The 22,895-nt window shown below is 38.5% G+C and overlaps 1 protein-coding gene across 3 annotated transcripts in view; it reads left to right on the top strand.

Annotated features, from left to right (window-relative positions):
• Nucleotides 1-22,895, top strand: part of LCLAT1 (lysocardiolipin acyltransferase 1) — a 365,885-nt gene that overhangs the window by 196,392 nt on the left and 146,598 nt on the right. Inside the window, exon 1 of one of the 3 annotated variants that reach the window (XM_023732462.1) lies at nucleotides 8,041-8,073. The exons of the other annotated variants lie outside the window; for them this stretch is intronic. The gene's annotated coding sequence lies outside the window, so the exon portion shown is untranslated. Of the gene's footprint in view, nucleotides 1-8,040; nucleotides 8,074-22,895 lie in introns of those variants that run through there. 3 annotated transcript variants of the gene reach the window in all.

A 22,895-nucleotide genomic window follows, 5' to 3' on the forward strand; every position in this document is an offset into this window, starting at 1 on the left:
TGGTAGCTGTGGACAATTAGTCCTTTGGACTAATCTTTTCGTTGTATCCTGTTCTCTTCATTCTCACTTGCTCCCGAAGAGATGAGACCAGTGGAGTATTTTAGATGGCCGCTCACAGGCTTTTATCATGTGTCCTTTTGACATGCCCTATCTTTCTTTTCTTTTCATCACTTCTTTATTCTCTGGGTTCATCTGGTATTTTCTCTGCCCAAGCCCTAGAATCAGCATTTCTGTAAGGAGTCCTTATTACTTTTTCTCAGATAATGGTGTTAGAAGCTAAGATCTGGGGACTGGTTGTGCTCTATTTTAGTTTCTTATTGCTGCTTTAACAAAGTACCACAAACTGAGTGGCTTAAACAACACAGATTTATTAACATAGTTCTGTAGGTCAGAAGTCTGACACAGGTCTTACTGGGCGAAAATCAAGGTCTCAGCAGGGCTGATTCCTTTCCATAGGCTGTGTGTAGGATCCGCTTTCTTATCTTTCCCAGCTTCTAGTGTATGCTCACCTTCCTTGGCTCATGCCCGCTTCCTCCTTCTTTAAAGCCAGCAATAGCTGGTCAAGTCCTTCTCACATGACATCACTCTAACAATGAACCTTCTACTTCCTTCCTCCACTTTTAAGGACCTTTGTCATTGCATTGGACCCGCCAGGATAATCCAGGATAATCTCCCTATTTTATTCAACTGATCAGCAACCTTGGTTCTCCTTTCCTATGTTCCTGGAATTAGAACATGGACATTGTTGGGGAAGGGTCATTATTCTGCCTACCACATGCTAGTTGCTTGGCCCTCTCAGCAGACAGAGCTAGTAATGTATCTATGCATACGTAAATATTTATAATTCTGTATCTACTTACGTGTATAAAGTGAACATGAATTTATATTGATATCTCCAGCTCTCATCTAGCACCAGAGGATTCATTTAGCCTTCCCATTTACTTATTTGTAACTTCTTTCTGACAGTGAGAAATCTGATTTCCAGTATCTACAGTTTATTTACTTATTTGTTCAAATCTAGTATACATGTAGGAGCCCTGGTGGTGCAGTGGTTAAGAGTTTGGCTGCTAACCCACCAGCTGCTCCTTGGAAACCCTATGGGGGCAGTTCTGCTCTGTCCTGCAGGGTTGCTATGAGTCAGAATTTACTCAACGGCAATGGGTTTGGGGTTTTTTTGGTTAGTATACATGTAAAAATCAGCTCCTTTTACCCTACCCCCTACATTGAGGTTATATCATACATCAGAAATAGTGTTAGATTCATTTGTCATAGGCTACATTCCATGCTAGACTCCCCCAACATCTTCGTTGTTTTTGGTTTTTTAATTTACATATAGTAATGTTGACTTAGGAGCCCTGGTAGCACAGTGGTTAAAGTGCTCAGCTGCTAACTGAAAGGTCGGTGGTTCGAAACCACCAGCCACTGCATGGGAGAAAGATGTGGCAGTCTGCATCTGTAAAGATTACAGCCTTAGAATCTCTATGGGGCAGTTCTGCTCTGTCCTATAGGATCACTGTGAGTCGGAATCGACTCGATGGCAATGGGATGGGTTTTTTTTTTTTTTTTAAATGTTGACTCTGTATAGGTCTTGGCAAATACAAAGAGTTATGTATCCATCACCTCAGTACCATACAGAACAGTTCTATCACTCTAAAAATTCAAAGTCTATTTTATGTTAATACAGATTTTTATTTTTTTAGGCAAAAGTGCTTACTAACATTAATATAAATGTTTACATGTGAACTATATATGAATGGCTATTCTTAGAATAGTTCTATTAAACACTTAATTATCTCCATCTAATTTCAAGTATTTTGTCTGTTTTTATATGGATTTATATAAATATGAAATGAGTTGCATGTGTGGGCATACACTCAAAGGAGAGATCAAGCAGCCTTTCAAAACAAGAATGCCAGGTCTTAGTTTTTTCACTCTTATTTAAGACTTTGAAATTCCAGTAATACATTTTGATGTTTGGATCCTTCCATCTTTCCTTCTTGAGCAAGTGGTCAGCAGCCCACATTCCCAAGCACCTTGTGGGGACAGAAGACAGAAATCACCTGTGGACCACGATGAAATCGTTGTAAGCTGCCAGAACCTGTGGCATGTCACCCAGGGTTGTCTGACTCCTGTAGTGCAGCTATCTTCAATATTCCCAGGGTCCTTACTGGGAAGACTATTGAAGGACAATTTATTTCGCTTCATGTACACGCTCAAATGGACTTTGCTCACAGTGCCGTCCAATAGAAATTTCTGAAATGGTAGAAATCTCCTCTATCTATCCTCTCTAATGTGGTGGCCATTAGCCACGTGGAGTTATTGAACTCAGGAGATTTGGCTAGTCTGAGGGACTGACTTTTTAATTTTATTTCATTTTTAAACATTTCATTTTATTTTTGTAAAAACATACACAACAAAACATGCATAACATGCTCCATTAATTTGGTTACACATTCAACTGCTAACCAGAATGTCGGCGGATTGAACCCACCAGCCATTCTGCAGGAGAAAGATGTGGCAGTCTGCTTCTGTAAAGATTTACGGCCTTAGAAGCCCTATGGGGCAGTTCTGCTCTGTCCTACAGGGTCACTATGAATCAGAATCAACTTGATGGTAGTGGGTTATACATACTGTTAAGTGACATTTGTTACATTCTTCACATTCTGTCTTGTTATTTCTCCTGTAGTTGTTTCACCACCATTAATGTAGACTCATTTCCCTCTAAACTTCTCATCTTTGCTGCAGAGTTACTGTTGTCCTTTTAGTCTCACATAGATAATTTTTTAAAAGAGCACAATACTTAGGGTGACATTCTTTACTTTTTGAGCTAAATTTTTTTTTTTTTTAAAGATGACTTCAGGGGATAGTTGCAGTTCAAGTTTTGAAGAGTATCACAGGGCAGTAGTCTTGGGGGTTCCTGCACTCAATGAGTCCAGTAAGTCTGGACTCTTTGGAAATTTGAAGTTCCAGTCCCCATTGTTTCCATTTTTATCAGGATCCATCTATTTTGTCCCTGATGAACCGTTCAATAATGGTATCCGAGTACCCTCCAGTTCTTCTGGTCTCATTTAGAGGAAGCAGTGCTTCATGGATGCAGTTAATCCTGTAGTCCAGTTGCTTCTCTGATTCTTAGGTTTCCTTCTTCCTCTGTTGCTCCAAGTGAATAGAGAACAATTGTATCTTGGATGGCCATTGGCAAGCTTATAAGACTGCAGACACTACTCACCAAACTGAGAGGTAGAACAGAACCTTTTAAAACAGTATTATGACAACTCACTGGATTGACCCAGGAGACCATGACCCTAATCCTTTGGTTATGTCTAAGTAGTGTCAGCAGCTGTAGCTTTTTTTTTGGTTGTTATTGTTTCAAAATTATATATAACATAACTTTTTTCAGTTTTTCCTTTTTCTTATGTGCAGCTTAGTGATATCACTCACCTTAGTCAAGTGGTGCAATTTTCACCCACATTTGGTACCATCTTTCCCATCACCATAAACAAAAACTAACTACTACCTAAGGAATGATTCCACCTCTTCCCCACCACTGCTGGTAACCACTAATAATCATTGCTGTCTATATCATTACCTATTCTTGTCATTTCATCAAAGTGCGATCATACAGTATTTGTCTTTTCATGAATGACTTCTTTCACTCAGCATAATGTCTTCAGGGTTCATCCATGTTGCAGCATGTATCAGGACCTCATTTTTCTTTATGACTGAGTAGTATTCCATTGTATATATGTACCTCATTTTGTTTATCCGTTCATCCATTGATGGGCACTTAGGTTGTTCCCATCTTTTTGCTATTGTAAATAGTGCTGTAATGAACATAGGTGTGCATATGTCTGTTCATGTTGTTAGTTTTGCATTCCTAGGATATATACCTAGGAATGGAATTGCTGAGTCATATGGTAGTTCTATTTTTAATCTTTTGAGGAAGAGCCATGCAGTTTTCCACAACGGTTGTACCATTTTGCATTCCCACCAGCAATGGATAAGAGATCCGTTCTCCCCACATCCTTTCCAGCATTTGTTATTTTCTGTTTTTTTAAGCATTGCCATTTTAGTAGGGGTAAGGTGATATCTTGTTGTAGTTTTGATTTGCATCTCTCTAATGACTAATGACAGTGAGCATATTTTCATGAGTTTATTGGCCACGTGGATATCCTTTTTGCTGAAGAGTCTGTACAACATCTGACCTTGTCTAACTTCACAAGGGGGAGAAGAGAGAATCAAGATCAGCAGCCCAAGGCTGATTCCTTTGAGGTGGAGGTCAGACATACCTTCTCTTTCCAAATGTTTTTACTAATTCTTTCACCAGCTGTCCCTCTCACGGCACTCTCTACTACTCTGCTGGGTTCGATAATCCGTTGCAGTGGACACACAGAGCTCACAATACCCTTGATTATGGGGTTTATTAGGGAAGGAACAGGTTACATCTCGGGATCAGGAAGCATGTAGGCAGTCTCCCTTCTTCAGTGCAGAACAGCTTTCTCAGATCCTGTCAGCTGTGCAGGACTCCTCTCGGCCCCCTGAGGACAGGTTCCTCTCAACCCCCTGAGGACTAGCTCATCTCAGCCCCCTCAGGACAGGCTCGTTTCGGCCCCCTCAGGACAGGCTCCTCTCAGCCATCTTAAGACAGACTGCCTCTCTTGGCCCTCGGCCTCTGCCCTGCTCATTCAAGTGTTACAAAGCTCTTTAGCTCCTCCAGTAAGTGCCCAGAGGCACCTCACTCTACCAGGAAGCCTCCTGCCTGAAGACGCTCAGCTCTCTTGCTCCATGGTTCAGTGAGCCTGGCTCTGCCAAGCACGCAGAGGAACTCCACTCAGCCAGCAAGCCTTCTGCTTGAAGGCGTTCAGCTCTTTTGCTCTGTGGTCAGCATACACATTGTAACCACCTTACTCCATGGGCTGGGAAGCCCACTACACCGACTCTCACCAGTCTCCTTGTTCTGCTGCTACCATTTCTCAGCTGTGCTTGCCACAGCTTCTCGCAGTCTTACACCATCTCTGGTATTATAGCTCTGTCTCCTGAGTCTAGTTGATTCTCAGCTCAGGGATTCTGGGGGCAAAACAAGCGCTCCACTCCTGGCTCTTCTTTCTTCATGAGTTCCCCTTCTTGCTTCTGGGATGATCTAATTTTAAGCCTAGTGGGATGGTAAAACTGACCGATCCCCTTATTAGGGTTCTGTAGTCCTTATTTGCATGGTCCCACCCCCAGAAAGGTTCCATGCACCTTATTTGCATTATTAAGAGGCTGTCCAATCCTTTTGGTGGGCCACAAGCACCTTATTTGCATAGTCTCACCAAATCATTTTGTGGGAGTCACAGGTTCATGCATGCTAGAAGGACCATATTAAGTAATTCACTGTACTGCAGGTTAGTTGTCTTTTTGTTGTAAAGATGTAGAAATTTCGTATATTTTTTAGATATTAGACTGTTATGGGATACATGGTTCCCAAAGATTTTTTCCAAGTCTCTGTAGGTTATCTTTTTATTCTTTTGATAAAGTTTTTGATGAACAGAAGTACTTAATTTTTATGAGGTCCTATTTATCTGTTTTGTCTTCTGCTCCTCATGCATTTATTGTTGTATTTGATAGCTTATGATTTAAAAAAAAAAAAAAAATAGCTCCCATAGCTTCACCCCTGTATTTTCTTCCAAGAACTTTATGGTTTTAGGTTTAACATTTTACGTCCTAGATCCATTTTGAATTAATTTTTGTGTGTGACGTGAGGTATGGATCTTGCTTCATTTTTCTGCATGTGCAGATCCAGTTTTCCCAGCACCATTTATTGAAGAGACTGTTCCTTCCCCCATTGAATGTACTTAGCACCCTTGTAGAAACTTGGTTAACCATAGATGTATGGATTTATTTCTGGGCTGTCAATTCTATTCCCTTGTTCTGTGTGTCTATTATTGAACCAGTACCAGTTTTGATTACTGTAGCTGTATAGTATATTTTGAAATGGGGAAGCTTGAGGCCTTTTGTTTTGTTCTTCATCTTCAAAGTTACTTTGCCTACTCAGGGCCTCTTGTCTTATAAATTTAAAGATTAGTTTTGCCATTTCTGTAAAAAAAAAAAAAAATGCTGTTGGAATTTTGATTGCAATTGCATTGAATCTGTATATTGCTTAGGGTAGTATTGCCATCTTCACAATATTAAATCTTCTATTCCACGAGGACTGAATGTCTTTTTGTTTAATTCTGTTTTAGTCTCTTGCAGTAGTGTTTTATAGTTTTCATTGTATAGCTCCTTTACATTTCTGGGTAGGTTTATTCCTAGGTATTTAATTCTTTTCCACCATTTGTCTATCAGTTTGTTATACTGTGGTGGCTTTCATGTTGCTGTGATGTTGAAAGCTATGCCACTGGTATTTCAAATACCAGAAGAGTCACCCATAGTGGACAGGTTTCAGACTAAGACAGTATACGAAGAATGACCTGGTGATCTAATTCTGAAAAACATTAGCCAGTGAAAACCTTATGGATAGCAGTGGAACGTTGTCTGAGATAGTGCTGGAAAAATGAGCCCCTCAGGTTGGAAGGCGCTCAAAATAAACTGAGGAAGAGCTGTCTCCTCAGATTAGAGTTGACCTTGATGTGGATGGAATAAAGCTTTTGGGGTGTTGATTCGTTGATGTGACATGACACAAAATGAGAAGAAACAGCTGCAAACATCAATTAATGAAGCACTTACTGATGAAAATCAAAGACTACACCCTTCCGTATGGATTACACCTCAATATAAAGAAAACAAAAATCCTCACAACTGGACCGGTAAGCAACATCATGACAAACAGAAAAGACTGATGTTGTCAAGGATTTCATTTTACTTGGAGCCACAGTCAACACCCACGGAAGCAGCAGTCAAGAAATCAAACGTGTGGCACTGGGCAAATCCGCTGCAAAAAATGTCTTTAAAGTGTTGAAAAGCAAAGATATCACCTTCAGAACAAGGTACACCTGACCCTAGCCATGGTATTTTCAGTCACCTTGTATGCATGTGCAAGCTGTCTAATGAATAAGGAAGACCGAAGAAGAATTGATACATTTGAATTATGGTGTTGGTGAAGAATATTCAATATACCATGGACTGCCAGAAGAATTAACAAATCTGTCTTGGAAGAAGTACAGCCAGAATGCTCCTTAGAAGCAAAGATGTATTTTGGACACGTTATCAGGAGGGACCAGTCCCTGGAGAAGGGCATCATGTTATGAGTTGGAATTAACAACAATGGTTTATTTTTTTGGGGGGGAGGGTGGTGTTTAGCTTATTTCAGCTTTGTCAGTACTTGTTTATGTTTTGGTGCATTGCTGTTGGGTTTGTATATATTTATGGTTGTTATTTTTCTTGATGAATTGTCACTTTTATTATGTCCTTCTTTATCTCTTATAATAGACTTTGATTTAAAGTCTATTTTATCTAACATCAGTATGACCACCCCTGCTTTCCTTTGGTTACTGTTTGCATGGAATATCCTTTTCCATCCACTCACCTTCAGTCTGTTTATGGGCCTAAGATGTATCTTTTGTTGACAACACGTGGATAGGTCATGTTTTCTTATCCATATGCCACTCTCTGCCTCTTGACTGGAGTGTTTAACCCAGTTATTTTCAGAGTAATTACTGATAGAGGGGGATTTAACTCTGCCATTTTATTGTATGTTGGTTTTTAGATTTCTGGATCTGTCATGGATTGAATTGTGTCCACCAAAAATATGTGTATCAATTTGGCTAGGCCATGATTCCCAGTGATGTGTGATTGTCCACCATTTTGTCATCCGATGTAATTTTCCTATGTGTTGTAAATCCTATCTGTATTATGTTAATGAGGCAGGATTAGAGGCACTTACTTAGATTGTGTCTTAAATCATTCTCTTTTGAGATATAAAAGAGAGAAGCAAGCAGAGAGACATGGAGACCTCATACCATCAAGAAAGCAGTGCCAGGAGCAGAGTGCATCCTTTGAACTCTGGGTTCCTGCGTGGAGATGCTGCTAGACCAGGGGAAGATTGATGACAAGGACCTTCCCCCAGAGCTGACAGAGAGAGAAAACCTTCCCCTGCAGGTGATACCCTGAATTCAGACTTCTAGCCTCCTAAACTGTGAGAGAATAAGTTTCTCTTTGTTAAAGCCATCCATTTGTGGTATTTCTGTTATAGCAGCACTAGATAACTAAGACAGGATCTTTTATCTTTCTGTTTCTCCAGTTCTGAATTCTATCTATAGCTTTTGTCTCTTGTTAATTATTCTTTTTCTGTAGGTACTGAGCTTTTTTGTTTTCTGTCTTTATTTTGACTTATAATTTTTTATTTATTGTCTTTGTGGTTATCATTTGAATTACATTTAATATCTTGCAATTAAAGCTACCTGCTATATCTTGATACCAATTTGACTTCCTTAACATACACAAAAGCCTCTATCTACCCCATTCCCCCCTCCTTTTATTTGGATGTTATACATTGCATCTTTGTATTCAGCTTTCTTGTAATACCAGTTTGTTTTATTGTTATGGGTAATTAGTTAGTATTATCTTTTTTTTTCTCCCTGTAATTTTGTCATCGTAGAGTGTGAAAGACCTGCCCGTTGTATTTACCGGCCGGGACTGTGTGTTTAATCTTTATATTGTCACTTCTTTCCTTTTTAAAGGAATCTCCTGCTGTATGATCACTTCAGGTTGTTGCCTGATGGTATTGTTTTACTTTCTGGAGGACTTCTTAAATATTTCTTGTAGGGCTGGTCTGGCTGTTACAAATTCCCTTAATTTTTGTTTATCTGGGAATTTCCTAATTTCACCCTTGTTTTTTTTAGTGACAGTTTTGTTGGGTATATTATTCCTGGTTGATAGTTCTTTCCTTTTATTAGTTTGCATATGCTGTCCCATTTATTTCTTGCTTGCATGCTCTCTGATGAGAAATCAGCCCTTAATCTTATTATTATGTGATATTTTGTTTTTCTCATGCTGCTCTCAAAATTCTTTGTCCTTAGTTCTGGGGAGTTTATGATGTGACTCAGTATGTTTCTCTTGGGGTCTTATCCTACATGGAGTTCATTGAGCTTCTTGGATGTAAAATTTCTCATCTTTTGTGATATTTGGGGAGTTTTCTGCCATTATTTCTTGAAAAATTCGGATTTTTTCCCCCTCCTCCTGGAGCTCCCATAATACATAAAAAAAGTAAAACAAAAAATAAGTAATCTTAAACCAAAACAAAACCATTGCCATCCAGTCAATTCCAACTGATAGCAACCTTGAAGGACAGAGTAGAACTGCCCCATAGAGTTTCCAAGGAGCACCTGGTGGATTCGAAATGCTGACATTTTGGTTAGCAGCCATAGCTCTTAACCACTATCCCACCAAGATTTCCAAGTAATCTTATCAATACATTTTTAACAGTTCTTCTATAAGTTGAAAATAAGTTCTTGTAATTGATGAATTTGTCATTTCAGTTGCCCAAAACTTGTAAAACTCTTTTTAGGTCAAAGGACTAAAGATTTTTCCTAGACTTTTCTCAAGAAGAAAATTATATTTTGCCATTTCGATCTGAGAGAGAATTATATTGAGTGGATTTCTTTCACTTTTAAACTCACTACAAGTGGACACTAAGGAAAGATTTGTAAAACAGTTGTTCTATGGATTTGTGTTTGTTTAATTATTTGATTTTCCCTACCACCAAACCCCTGCATACCTTTCACTAAATCACCATGGTTTATTTTCATTCCCTTAGTCTAACTTTAGTAATGGCTGGGCTTATTGCCTTCTTTCTCTCTTTCTTTTGGGCCTTCTTCAACATTTCTTGTCTATAGAAGGCTGACACACAACTAATTTCTAGTGTTGTCGTGGTTTCTTCCTATGAAAAAGGAAGAGAGCACCCTAATTTCCCAAGAACACCTTTACCTACTTTAATTTTCTCCATTACACTTACTGTAAATTTATTGTCTATTGTATCTCCTTTATAGAATAGTAGCTCCATAAGGGCAGGACTTTTTTTTTTTCCTGCAGTTTTTGAATCAGTGCTGAAAATAATATCTGGCCTAGAGTAGGCACTAAATAAATACTGAATGAAAGTATGTTATTCCTCTCAGGTTTATAAACTGGTAATTCATGAAGTCAAATAAGTATTTTCTGATAGACATTTTTGGAAGATTTGCTTTAATGTAGCAATTCTTTTTTTTTTTTTTTTTTTTTTGTACTTTAGGTGAAGGTTTACAGACCAAGTAGTTTCTCATTAAACGGTCAGTACACATATTGTTTAATGACATTGGTTAACAGCCGCACAACATGTCAACACGCTCCCTTCTCGACCTTTTTATTTCTTGGTGAAAATATACATAGCCAAAGATACACCATTTCAAAAATTTCTACATGCACAGTTCAGTGACATTGATTACGTTCTTCCAGTTGTGCTGCTATTCTCACTTTAGATGAAGGTTTACAGAACAAAATAGTTTCTCATTAAACAGTATACATGTTGCCCTATGACAGTGGTTAAGAACCCCACTACATGTCAACACTGTCCTTACTCAACCTTGGGTTCCCTATCACCAGCTTTCCTTTCCCCTTCTGCCTTCTAGTCCTTGTCCCTGGACTGCTGTGCCTCATTAGTCCCATTTTGTTTTATTGGTCTGTCGTATCCCTGGCTGAACGGTGAACCTCGGAAGTGACTTCACCACTGAGCTAAAAAGGTGTCTGGGGGCCATACTCTTGGGATTTCTCCAGACTCTTTCAGGCTAGTAAATCTGGTCTTTTTTTGTGAGTTAGAATTTTCTTCTACATCCTTTTTGAGCTCTGTCCAGGACCCTCTATTGTGATCCCAGTCAGAGCAGTCAGTGGTGGTAGCCGTGCACCATCTAGCTGTACTGGACTCAGTCTTGTGGAGGCCTTGGTGGCTGTGGTCCTTTAGTCCTTTGAACTAATCTTTTCCTTGTATTCTGTTCTCTTCATTCTCCCTTGCTCCTGAAGGGATGAGAACAGTGGAGTATCTTAGATGGCTACTCACAGTTTAAGACCCCAGATGCTTAATGTAGCGATCCTTGGTGTGTGGTCAGCAATCCCCTAGGGGTCTCCAGGACCCTTTCAGGTGGCCAATGAGGTAAAAACCATTTTCATAATAATACAAAGATGTTATTTGTTTTTATCATCATGTTGACATTTGCACTGGTGATGCAAAAACTGGTATACACCCAGTGCCCAAATATCCATTTCCACATTATATTCTCCAAGAAAGGGAACAGGGGTTTCTTGGAAAAATGGCTGATTGAAGGGCCAGGGCAAGGAATACACAAGATGTGCCAGAAGCATCTTATAGTTTCAGGAAGTAAGACAGTGCTTTAAAAAAAAAAAAGAAAGAAAGAAAAAATGAGGGCATGTCAAAACCCAACCTGAAAGAAGTCCCAAAGGCCAAAGCTGTAACAATCTGAGCAAAAAAACAAGTAATCCAGAGGATAAAATAAATATTCATGAGTCCGTACTGATATAAATAAATAACTGGATAAGATAAAGGGGGGGAGGGGATAAATCTTCCTTAAAAGAAGAATTCCAAATATTAAATGTAGGCAGAATGAGGGAAATAGAAAATCACTGTTACAACATCGCAATAGTAATTGCTGCAAGAAATATCCGCTGACAAATGGTAAAAGTTGGGTGAAATTTACAAACTGGATATTTGCATACAGCGTATCTGCCCCAGATATTTGCTAATTACTTTGATGGTTTTAACAATATATTGACAATTTTTTAGATACGCCTCCCTCCAGAAGATGGATCTTAATTCCTCTCTCCTTGCACTTGGGCTGAAACTATTGACTAACTTCTAACAGTCTGTTTATGCAGGGGCAAAAATAGTAACTTTAGAGTGGAAGACCCGGCAGATACTATCTTAACCAAATGGCCCCAGTTAACATTACCAGTCATGCTAATAGTGTGTACCTCCTGATATGATGCAATGAAAAGGGGTTGTCACCTCTATGATATTCTTCATGAAGTCATGAGAAAAATTTCAGACAAACCGAAAATGAGGGGCAGTCTACAATACCTGACCAATACTCTTTAAAGTGTATGAGAAGCAAGGAAAGATTGAGAAAATGTCATAGACCAGAGGAGATTATGGAGACATGATGACTAAAAACATTGTCACTGACAGCGTGTGTTGCCAGTGATAAAATTTGAGCTTTCAAGTAAAAGTATTTTCCTAATAATTAAATACTTTCCTCATGTGATCAGTATTTATATTAATGAATATATTTTTGATGTTGTGTGATAAAATGTGTCAAAATTTGGCATATCGACACAACTCAGTGAATGAATATTTTCCAAATGATCAATATAAGGATGTTACTAAATAATGTGTGAGTAAAAGATCCATTCAAAGTATAAGATAGACCAAATGAATTTTAATACTGTTTTTGATAGGTGCTGTCCCGTCGATTCCAACTCATAGCAACCCTATGTACAACAGAACGAAACACTGGCCTGTCCTGCACCATCCTCACAGTCCTTGTTATGCTTGAGCCCGTTGTTGCAGCCATTGTGTCAGTCCATCTTGTTGAGGGTTTACTCTTTTTCACTGACCCTCTACTTTGCCAAGCATGACATCATTCTCCAGGGACTGATCCCTCCTGATAAAATGTCCAAAGTATGTGAGACGTAGTCTCGCCTTCCTTGCTTCTAAGGAGCATTCTGGCTGCATTTCTTCCAAGACAGATTTGCTTGTTCTTTTGGCAGTCCACGGTATATTCAATATTCTTCTCCAACACCACAATTCAAAGGCGTCAATTCTTCTTCAGTCTTCCTTATTCATTACGCAGCTTTTGCATGTCTCTGGGGCAATTGAAAACGCCATGGCTTCGGTCAGGTGCATCTTAGTCTTCATGGCGACATCTTTGCTTTTTAACACATTAAAGAGGTCCTTTTTTTGCAGCAGGTTTGCCCAATGTAATGTGTCTTTTGATTTCTTGACTACTACTTCCATGGGTGTTGATTGTGAATCTAAGTAGAATGAAATCCTTGACAACTTCAGTCTTTTCTCCATTTATCGTGATGTTGTTTATTGGTCCAGTTGTGAAGATTTTTGTTCTCTTTATGTTGTGGTGTAATCCATACTGAAAGCTGTGGTCTTTGATCTTCATCAGTAAGTGCTTCAAGTCCTCTTTGCTGTCAGCAAGCAAGGTTGTGTCATCTGCATAACGCAGGTTGTTAATGAGTCTTCCTCCAACCCTGATGCCGCGTTCTTCTTCATGTAGTCCAGATTCTCAGATTATTTGCTCAGCATACAGATTGAATAAGTATGGTGAAAGGATACAACCCTGATGCACACCTTTCCTGACTTTAAACCACACAGTATCCCCTTGTTCTGTTCGAACTACTGCCTCTTGATCTATGTACAGGTTCCTCATGAGCACAATTAAGTGTTCTGGAATTCCCATTCTTTGTAATGTTATCTATAATTTATTATGATCCCCACAGTTGAATGCCTTTGTATAGTCAGTAAAACATAGGTAAACATCTTTCTGGTATTCTCTGCTTTCAGCCAGGATCCATCTGACATCAGCAATGATATCCCTCATTACATGTCCTCTTCTGAATCTGGCTTGAATTTCTGATGGTTCCCTGTTGATGTACTGCTGCAGCCACTTTTGAAAGCAGAATTTTACTTGCGTGTGATATTAATGATATTGTTCGATAATTTCCACATTCTTTTGGATCACCTTTCTTGAAATTGGCATAAGTGTGGTTCTCTTCCAGTCAATTGGCCAGGTAGCTGTCTTCCAGATTTCTTGGCATAGATGAGAGAGCACTTCCAGCGCTGCATCTGTTTGTTGAAACATCTCAGTTGGTATTCCGTCAGTTCCTGGAGCCTTGTTTTTCGCCAGTGCCTTCAGTGCAGCTTGGACCTCTTCCTTCAGTACCAGCGATTCCTGTATGTTACCTTCTGAAATGGTTGAACATCAGCCAATTCTTTCTGGTATAGTTCTGTCTGTATTCCTTCTATCTTCTTTTGATGCTTCCTGTGTTGTTTAATATTTTCCCTGTAGAATCCTTCAATATTGTTGATTTTAACATAACAGAATACAAAAAGTTATTGATATTTCTGATCCCACATTGCAGTCAGTTTTTAAGAAATTACCATTTAAGTTTTGATGATGTGTAAAGGAAGAATATTCAAAATTATCTGAAAAGGCTATTAAAATATTTCTCCATTTTCCAATTCCGTACCTGTGTGAGGCACAGATATGAAATTGGAAAACGTATGTGAAGGACGACAGTAATCTATTTTCTGTCACTACAGGTTAGTTTGCATTTTTTAGAATTTTATATAAATAGAAGCATACAGTATGTATTCTTTTTTTGTCTGGCTCCTTTTAGTAAGCCTAGTTATTTTGAGATTCACCATGTTGTTGGATTCATCAATAGTTCATCCCCTTTTCTAGCTGAGTAATATTCTGTTGCTGTTGTCAGATGGATCTTGGCTAAATGCAGAGAATACCAGAAAGATGTTTACCTGTCTTTTATTGACTATGCAAAGGCATTCAGCTGTGGATCATGACAAATTATGGATAACATTACAAAGAATGGGAATTCCAGAACACTTAATGTGCTCACATGGAACCTGTACATAGACTAAGAGGCAATCATTTGAACAGAACAAGCCATGGTATTTTCAGTCACCTCATATGCGTAGGAAAGCTGGAGAGTGAATAAGAAAGACCAAAGAAGAATTGATGCTTCTGAATTATGTTGTCGGTGAAGAATATCGAGTATACTGTGAACTGCCAGAAGAACGAACAGGTGTGTCTTGGAAGAAGTACAGCCAGAGCACACCTTGGAAGTCAGGATGGCGAGGCTTCGTCTTATGTACTTTGGACACATTATCAGGAGGGACCAGTCCCTGCAGAAGGATGTCATTCTTGGTAAAGTAGAGGGTCAGCGAAAAAGAGGAAGAACCTCAGTGAGATGGATTGACACAGTGGCTGCAACAATGGCCTCAAACATAGCAGTAATTGTGAGAGTGGCACAGAACCAAGCAGTGTTCCGTTCCGTTGTACATAGGGTCATTATGAGCTAGAACTGACTCTATGACAACAGCAACAATATTCTATTATTTGGATAAACCACAGTTTATCCAGTCACCTGTTTTTGGCTATTACAACTAAAACCATTATGAACTTAACATATGAGTTTTTATAAGGGCATATGTTTTATTTCCTTGGATAAATACCTGTGATTAGTATAGCTGAGTGAATGCCAAACTGTTTGACAAAGTAGTTGTACTGTGGGCAGATTACTGGGCTTCTGTGAGTCTCAGTTTCCTCATATTTAAAATGATTGGTCTCATTTTTTTGTTGGTTTCTAATTTTATTTATTTTGTTGTCGTCGAGAACATACACAGCAAAACATATACCAATTCAGCAGTTTCTACATGTACTGTTTATTGCCACTGATTACATTCTTTGAGTTGTGTAACCATTCTCACACTCTTTTTCTGAGTTGTTCCTCCCCCACTAACATAAATTCACTGCTTCCTAAGGCTCCTGTGTAATCTTTCCAGTTGCTGTTGTCAGTTGAATCCCTTGTAGATAGTTCTTAAAAGAACATAATGCTCAAGGCAAACATTTTTTACTAGTTAAGCTAAAATATTGTTCTAAGAGGCATTTGACTGTGTGGATCATAACAAATTATAGATAACATTATGAAGAATGGGAATTCTAGAACACTTAATTTTGCTCATGAGGAACCTGTACATAGATCAAGAGGCAGTCATTGGAACAGAACAAGGGAATACTGCGTGGTTTAAAGTCAGGAAAGGTGTGCATCAGGGTTGTATCCATTCACCATATCTATTCAGTCTATATCCTAAGCAATAATCCGAGAAGCTTGACTACATAAAGAAGAATGCGGCATCAGGATTGGAGGAATACTCATTAACAGCCTGTGTTACGCAGATGATACAACCTTGCTTGCTGACAGTGAAGAAGACTTGAAGCACTGATGAAGATCAAAGACCACAGCCTTCAGTATGGATTACAGCTCAACAGAAAGAAAACACAAATCCTCACAACTGGACCAATAAGCATCATCATGATAAGTGGAGAAAAGATTGAAGTTGTCAAGGATTTCATTTTACTTGGATCCACAGTCAACACTCAAGGAAGCAGCAGTCAAGAAATCAAAAGACTCATTGAAGTGGGCAAATCTGCTGCAAAAGACCTCTTTGAAGTGTTGAAATGCAAAGATGTCACCTTAAAGACTAAGGTTCACCTGACCCAAGCCATGGTGTTTTTAGTCATCTCATATGCAGGTTAAAGCTGGACATGAATAAGGAAGACCGAAGAAGTGACACCTTTGAATTGTAGTGTTGGCGAAGAATATTGAATATACCAAAAGAACAAACAAATCTCACATACTTTGGACATTTTATCAGGAGCCATCAGTCCCTGGAGGACATCATGCTTGGTAAAGTAGAGAGTCAGCAAAAAAGAGGAAGACCCTCGACAATGTGGATTGATACAGTGGCTGCAATAATGGGGTTAAGCATAACAAGGATTGTGAGGATGGTGCAGGACCAGGCAGGGTCTTGTTCCGTTGTACACAGGGTTGCTATGAGTCGGAATCAACTCGATGGCACCTAACAACAACATTGTTCTAAGAAGACTTCAGGGGATATTTTTAGTTGGAAGTTTAAAGATTATCTCAGGGCAGTTGTTTCAGGGGTTCATCCAACTTTCATGGCTCAGGAAGTCTAGAGTCCATGAGATTTTGAAATTCTATTCTGCCTTCTTCCCCTCACCTCTTTTTGATCAGGATTCTTATATGGAGTCTTTGATAGAAATGTTCGGTAATAGTAGTCTGGCACCATTCAGTTCTACTGGTCTCGTGATAAACGGAGCAGTTTATTATTCATTGAGGCAACTAGCCACACATTCCATGTCTGCCTTCTATTCCTGACTCTACTTCCTCTGTTGTCCCAGGCAAATAGAAACCATTTATTGTGCCTTGGGTGGCCACTTGCAAGCTTTTAAGACCCAAGGCACTACACATTGAACTAGGAGGTAGAACAGAAGCACTAAACATGTTATTAGGCCAGTTAACTGGGATGTCCCAAGTAACCATGACCCCAAACCTCCAAGCCAAGAAACTAAATCCCATGAGGTTTTTGGTTGTATATAAGCATCCTTAGCAGCTACTCTTTTTCTTTTTCTGTTATTGTTGTAAATATATCTATCACACAACTTTTGCCAATTCAACTTTTTACAGGTGTACAACTTATTGACAGCAATTACAATAATCAGCTTTGCAACCCTACCCTTTATCAACGTGATATTTCTATCACCATTAACCTCCCCTTTCTCCCCTCCCTTCTGCCCCTGGTAACCACTAATAAACTTTGTTGTCTATACATTTGCCTTTTCTTGTCTTTTTATATAAGTGAAGTCATACAATATTTGTCCTTTTGTGATTTGCCTTGTTTCACTCAGCATAATGCCATCCAGCTCCTTCCATATTGTAGCATTTATCAAGACTTCATTTCTCCTACTGGCTGAATAGTATTCCATTGTATGTATGCACCACATTTTATTTATCCATTCATCTGTTGGTGGGCATTTAGGTTGTTTCCACTTGTTGGCTATTGTGAATAGTGCTGCTGTGAACTTTGGTGTACAAGTCTCTGAGTTTCTGCTTTCAAGTTTTTTGGGTATATACCTAGGAGTGGAATTGCTGAGTCAGGTTGGTCTGTTTTGAGAATTAACAGATAAAATGTACATATGAAGCACTTAACCCAATGCCTGGTCCAGGAAGTAGTAGCTATTATTTTTGTGATGCAAGTTTAATAAATACAGGTTAGAAATTTTTTGCAACAGGCATCTCAGGTTATAGTTCATCTAGAAAATTGATTGAATGGGAAGTCTCATACCATGTGAAGACAGGTTTTGATCCCACATTAGCAAAAACCTAAAAATTGTAATCATGACTAAGAAGCATCATTTTGCTAACCAAAAGATATCAATAAGTAGATATATCCCCAATATCATGCAGGAATTTCTGCTGTCTTCAGGTAGATATGATAATCTTTAACATAACTTTGTAAAGTCTGGTAGAGTTTACACTAAGGGTGGTTTTACTCGTTTTTCTCCATTTTGTGGTTTTTCAAGTTTGAAATCATGTTTAGAATTAAGTTTGCTTTGGAGTATTATTTAATTGCTTGCAAATAATTTTATACTCTGATTTCTATCTTGTATTTTCAGCACAGACACATTTGAAACCTAGTGATACAGGCATACCTAAGAATTATTGGAGGAACAAGGCCATAAAATTAATTGTCTGCCTCCTCTCAGTGTTTAAAAGCCAGAGTCTTCATGGTAGTTGATGATCTTAGAAGAGGGATGTAGAGAGCATTACCTAATTTAAAATATGAGTTTAGGGGAGATAAATCTTCCCTAACTTTGTGTAGCATTTAGTACTCTGGCAGAAGTTGAAATTCTAAGAAATATAACTACTTGTTAATTAATTTCTAGCTTTATTTGTATAACCATTGAGGTATTTACAAGGACACACTAAGTAATACAGTATTTACTCATTATGTTTGTGATGTAAGATTATATAAAGATCGCATCTATTCATCTTATTACTCGTTCTCATTTAATAAAGGCCCGCATGTACCATTTCCTTGGTTGCACCCTCTTCCTGATAATCAGGATGGAAGATGATGTTGAAGGGAGCTGTTTGTATCTCTCTACCAGTGTTACTCTTTGCTTCTGGTGTCTTATTCGTAGTGCTATAGTAGGTGCATATTGAATTAATGAATGTGTGGACAACAGTAATAAATTTTAAACTATCTTTGAGGCTGGGTTTTTAGAGTACAACTAGGTCAGTAGTGCAGACGTTTTTATGATTCCCTGAACTATCTATCTACACTAAAATGAAAAAAGGAACAAAAAATACTGTTTACTTTTTATTGTGAAACAATGTATAATATTAGAGATGCACTCAAGCAGATAGTTGTTGTTTTTCTTAGCCAACTCTAAAACATGAATCTTGATAAAAGAATGGAAATAGAGAAAACTAGGTTCTAATATTATGGACTAGGTTTGGACAATAGAGTATGCTCAGGGATCTCATGTCTGCTTTAAGAAGGCAATGCTGGTCACATAAATGGGTTTTAGAAAGAAAACAGCTTAGCAGAGCTATGTCAGTATCGGCAGATTCTATCTATAAGCCTGCGAGACTTGCAGTCCTCATCTGAGAAATCCTGGTTATAGAGAAAAAGTCCTACAATGGAAAAGTCTGAAAAAAATAGTTATATACAGTTATAAATGACATGGTAAGTTGCACTGTCATTAACCAGTTCAAAGCAGTATGAAATTTAATGTCAGAAAAAAAAACTGTTTTGAGGAACTCAAGAATGTTAAGGAAAATCGGGATATTACTTTGAACACGGATGAGATATGTATCAATGTCAGAGAAATGGGGAAAAACCTTAAGATGTTCCTGTGATTTAAAAAAATTTTTTTTTATTGTACTTTAGATGAATGTTTACAGAACAAGTAGTTTCTCATTAAACAGTCAATACACATATTGTTTTATGACATTGGTTAACAACCCCATGATATGTCACCACTTTCCCTTCTCGACCTTGGAGGACCTCTTTTTTTTTGGTGAAAATATTCATAGCCAAAGATACACCGTTTCAAAAATTTCTATGTGTACAATTCAGTGACATCGATCACATTCTTCCACTTGTGCTGCTATTCTCACTGTCCTTTTCCAAATTATTCCATCACCATAATCTTCAACTCACTGTCCCCTAGGCTTCCCATCAAACCTTTTGAGTTGCTGTTGTCAATTTGATCTCACATAGATAATTCCATTTTTGCACTTTAGATGAAGGTTTGCAGAACAAATAGTTTCTCATTAAACAGTTAGTATGCATATTGCCCTATGACAATGATTAATAACCCCACGACATGTCAACACTGTCCCTTCTCAACCTTGTGTTCCCTATCACCAGCTTTCCTGTCCCCTTCTGCCCTCCACTCCCTGTCCCTGGACTGCTGTGCTGCATTAGTCTCATTTTGTTTTATGGGGCTGTCCAATTCCCAGCTGAACGGTGAACCTTGGGAGTGACTTCACCACTGAGCTAAAAGGGTGTCTGGGAGCCATACTCTCAAGGTATCTCCAGTCTCAGTGAGGCCAGTAAATCTGGTCTTTTTTTGTGTTAGAATTTTGTTCTACATCCTTCTCCAGCTCTGTCCAGGACCCTCTGTTGTGATCCCAGTCACAGCAGTCGGTGGTAGCCAGGCACCATCTAGCTGTACTGGACTCAGTCTGGTGGAAGCCTTGGTAGCTGTGGTCCATTAGTCCTTTGGACTCATCTTTTCCTTGTATCTTCTTCTCTTCATTCTGCCTTATTCCAGCAGGAGTGAGACCAGTGGAGTATCTTAGATGGCTGCTCATAGGCTTTTAAGACCCCAGACGCTACTCACCAAGGTAGAATATAGAATATTGTCTTTATAAACTAGATGTTCCTTGAGACCATGGTCCCCACAGCCCTCCGCCCAGCAGTTCAGTCCCTCAGGGAGTTTGGATGTGTCTATGGGGCTTCCGTGACCTTTCGTTGTACAAGTTGTGCTGGTTTCCCCAGTATTGTGTACTGTCTTACCCTTCACCAAACTTACCACTTACCTATTTAGTTTCCCCTCTACCACTCGCATCCCTCGTAACCAACAAAGATTCTTTCTTTTTCTGTGTAAACTTTTTCATGAGTTTTTATCGTAGAAATCTCATACAATATTTGTTTTTGTGATTGACTTATTTCACTCAGCATAATGTCCTCCAGTTTCATCCATGTTATGAGATGCTTCACATATTCATCGTTGTTCTTTGTTGTTGCATAATACTCCACTGTGTGTAGGTACCATAGTTTGTTTATCCATTCATCTGTTGATGGGCATCTAGGTTGTTTCCATCTTTTTGCTATTGTGAACAATGCTGCAATGAACATGGGTGTGCATATGTCTATTCATGTGACGGCTATTATTTCTCTAGGATATATTCCTGGGAGTGGGATTGCTGGATTGTATGGTATTTCTGTCTCTAGCCTTCTAAGGAAGCACCATATCATTTTCTAAAATGGTTGTATCATTATGTATTCCCACCAGCAGTGCATAAGAGTTCCCATGTCCCCACAGCCTCTCCAGTATTTATTTACACTATTTTTGATTCATGCCAGTAATGCCGGTGTTTGATGGTATCTCATTGTGGTTTTAATTTGCATTTGTTCAATGGCTAGTATTCGTAGTTTCCTCATGTTGTCTATCTGTTAGCTGCTTGTATGTCTTCTTTGGTGAAGTGTCTGTTCATATCCTTTGCCCATGTTTTAAGTGGATTATTTGTCTTTTGTAGCAGTGTTGGATTTTCCTGTAGATTATGGAGATTAGACCTTTGTCTGACTTGTACTGTTCAAAAATCTTTTCCCAGTCTGTAGGTTCTCTTTTTACTCTTTTGGTGAAGTCTTTTGATGAGCCTAAGTATTTAATTTTTAGAAGATCGAAGTTACCTAGCTTATCTTCTGGAGTATGTGTGTTGTTGATTATGGTTTGTATCCTGTTAATGCCGTGTATTAGGGCCTCTAGCATTGATCCTAGTTTTTCTTTTATGAACTTTATAGTTTTTGGCTTTATTTTTAGGTCTTTGAGCCATTTTTAATTAGTTTTTGTATATGGTGTGAGATGTGGGTCCTATTTATCATTTTTTTGCAGATGGACGTCCAGTTTTGCCCATACTATTTGTTAAAAAGACTGTCTATTCCCCATCTGATGGACTTTGGGCTCTTGTCGAAGATCAGGTGACCATAGGTGGATGGATTTACGTTTGGGTTCTGAATTCTATTCCATTGGTCAATATGTCTGTCGTTGTACCAGTACCAGGCTGTTTTGACTACCTTAGCTCTATAGTAGGTTCTGAGGTCAGGTAACACGAGTCCTCCTACTTTATTCTTCTTCAGTAGTGCTCTACTTAGCTGGGGCTTCTTCCCTTTCCATATAAAGTTATTGATTTGTTTTTCTATCACTTTAAAGAATGTTGTTGGCATTCGTTTTGGGATTGCATCGTATTTATACATAGCTTTGAGTAGAATTGTCATTTTCACAATGTTGAGTCTACCTATCCATAAGCATGGTATGTTTTTCCGCTTATGTAGATCCCTTTGAGTTTCTTGCAGTACTGTTTTGTAGTTTTCTTTGTATAGGTCTTTTACGTCCCTGGTTAGATTTATTCCTAAGTATTTTATTTTTTTAGGGGCTATTATAAATGGTATTGTTTTCCTGATTTCCTTTTCATCGTTCTCTTTAGTGGTGTATAGGAATCGAACCAATTTTTGTATGTTTATCTTGTATCCTGCTAATCTGCTGAATCTATTAGTTCCAGTAGTTTTCTCGTAGAGTCTTTAGGGTTTTCTATGTATAGTATCATATCATACAAGAACAGGGACAGTTTAACTTCTTCATTACCAACTTGGATGCCCTTTGTTTCTTTTTCTTGCCTCATTGCTCTAGCTAGGACTTCCAGCACAATGTTAAATAGGAGTGGAGATAAAGTTCATCTTGTCTTGTTCCTGTTCTCAAGGGCAATGTTTTCAGCCTCTCTCCATTAAGAATGATGTCGGCCGTTGGTTTTGCATAGATGCCCTTTATTATGCTGAGAAATTTCCCTTCTATACCTATTTTATTGACAGTTTTTATCAGGAATAGGTGTTGGACTTTGTCGAATGCCTTTTCTGCATCAATTGAGATGATCATGTGATTCTTTATTTTATTTATGTAGTGGATTACGTTGATTGATTGCATACCTGGTATGAATCCTACTTGGTCAAGGTGTGTTTTTTTTTTTTTTTTTTT

Source organism: Trichechus manatus, unplaced genomic scaffold, assembly GCF_000243295.1.
Source record: "Trichechus manatus latirostris isolate Lorelei unplaced genomic scaffold, TriManLat1.0 scaffold00052, whole genome shotgun sequence".
NCBI classification, from domain to species: domain Eukaryota; kingdom Metazoa; phylum Chordata; class Mammalia; order Sirenia; family Trichechidae; genus Trichechus; species Trichechus manatus.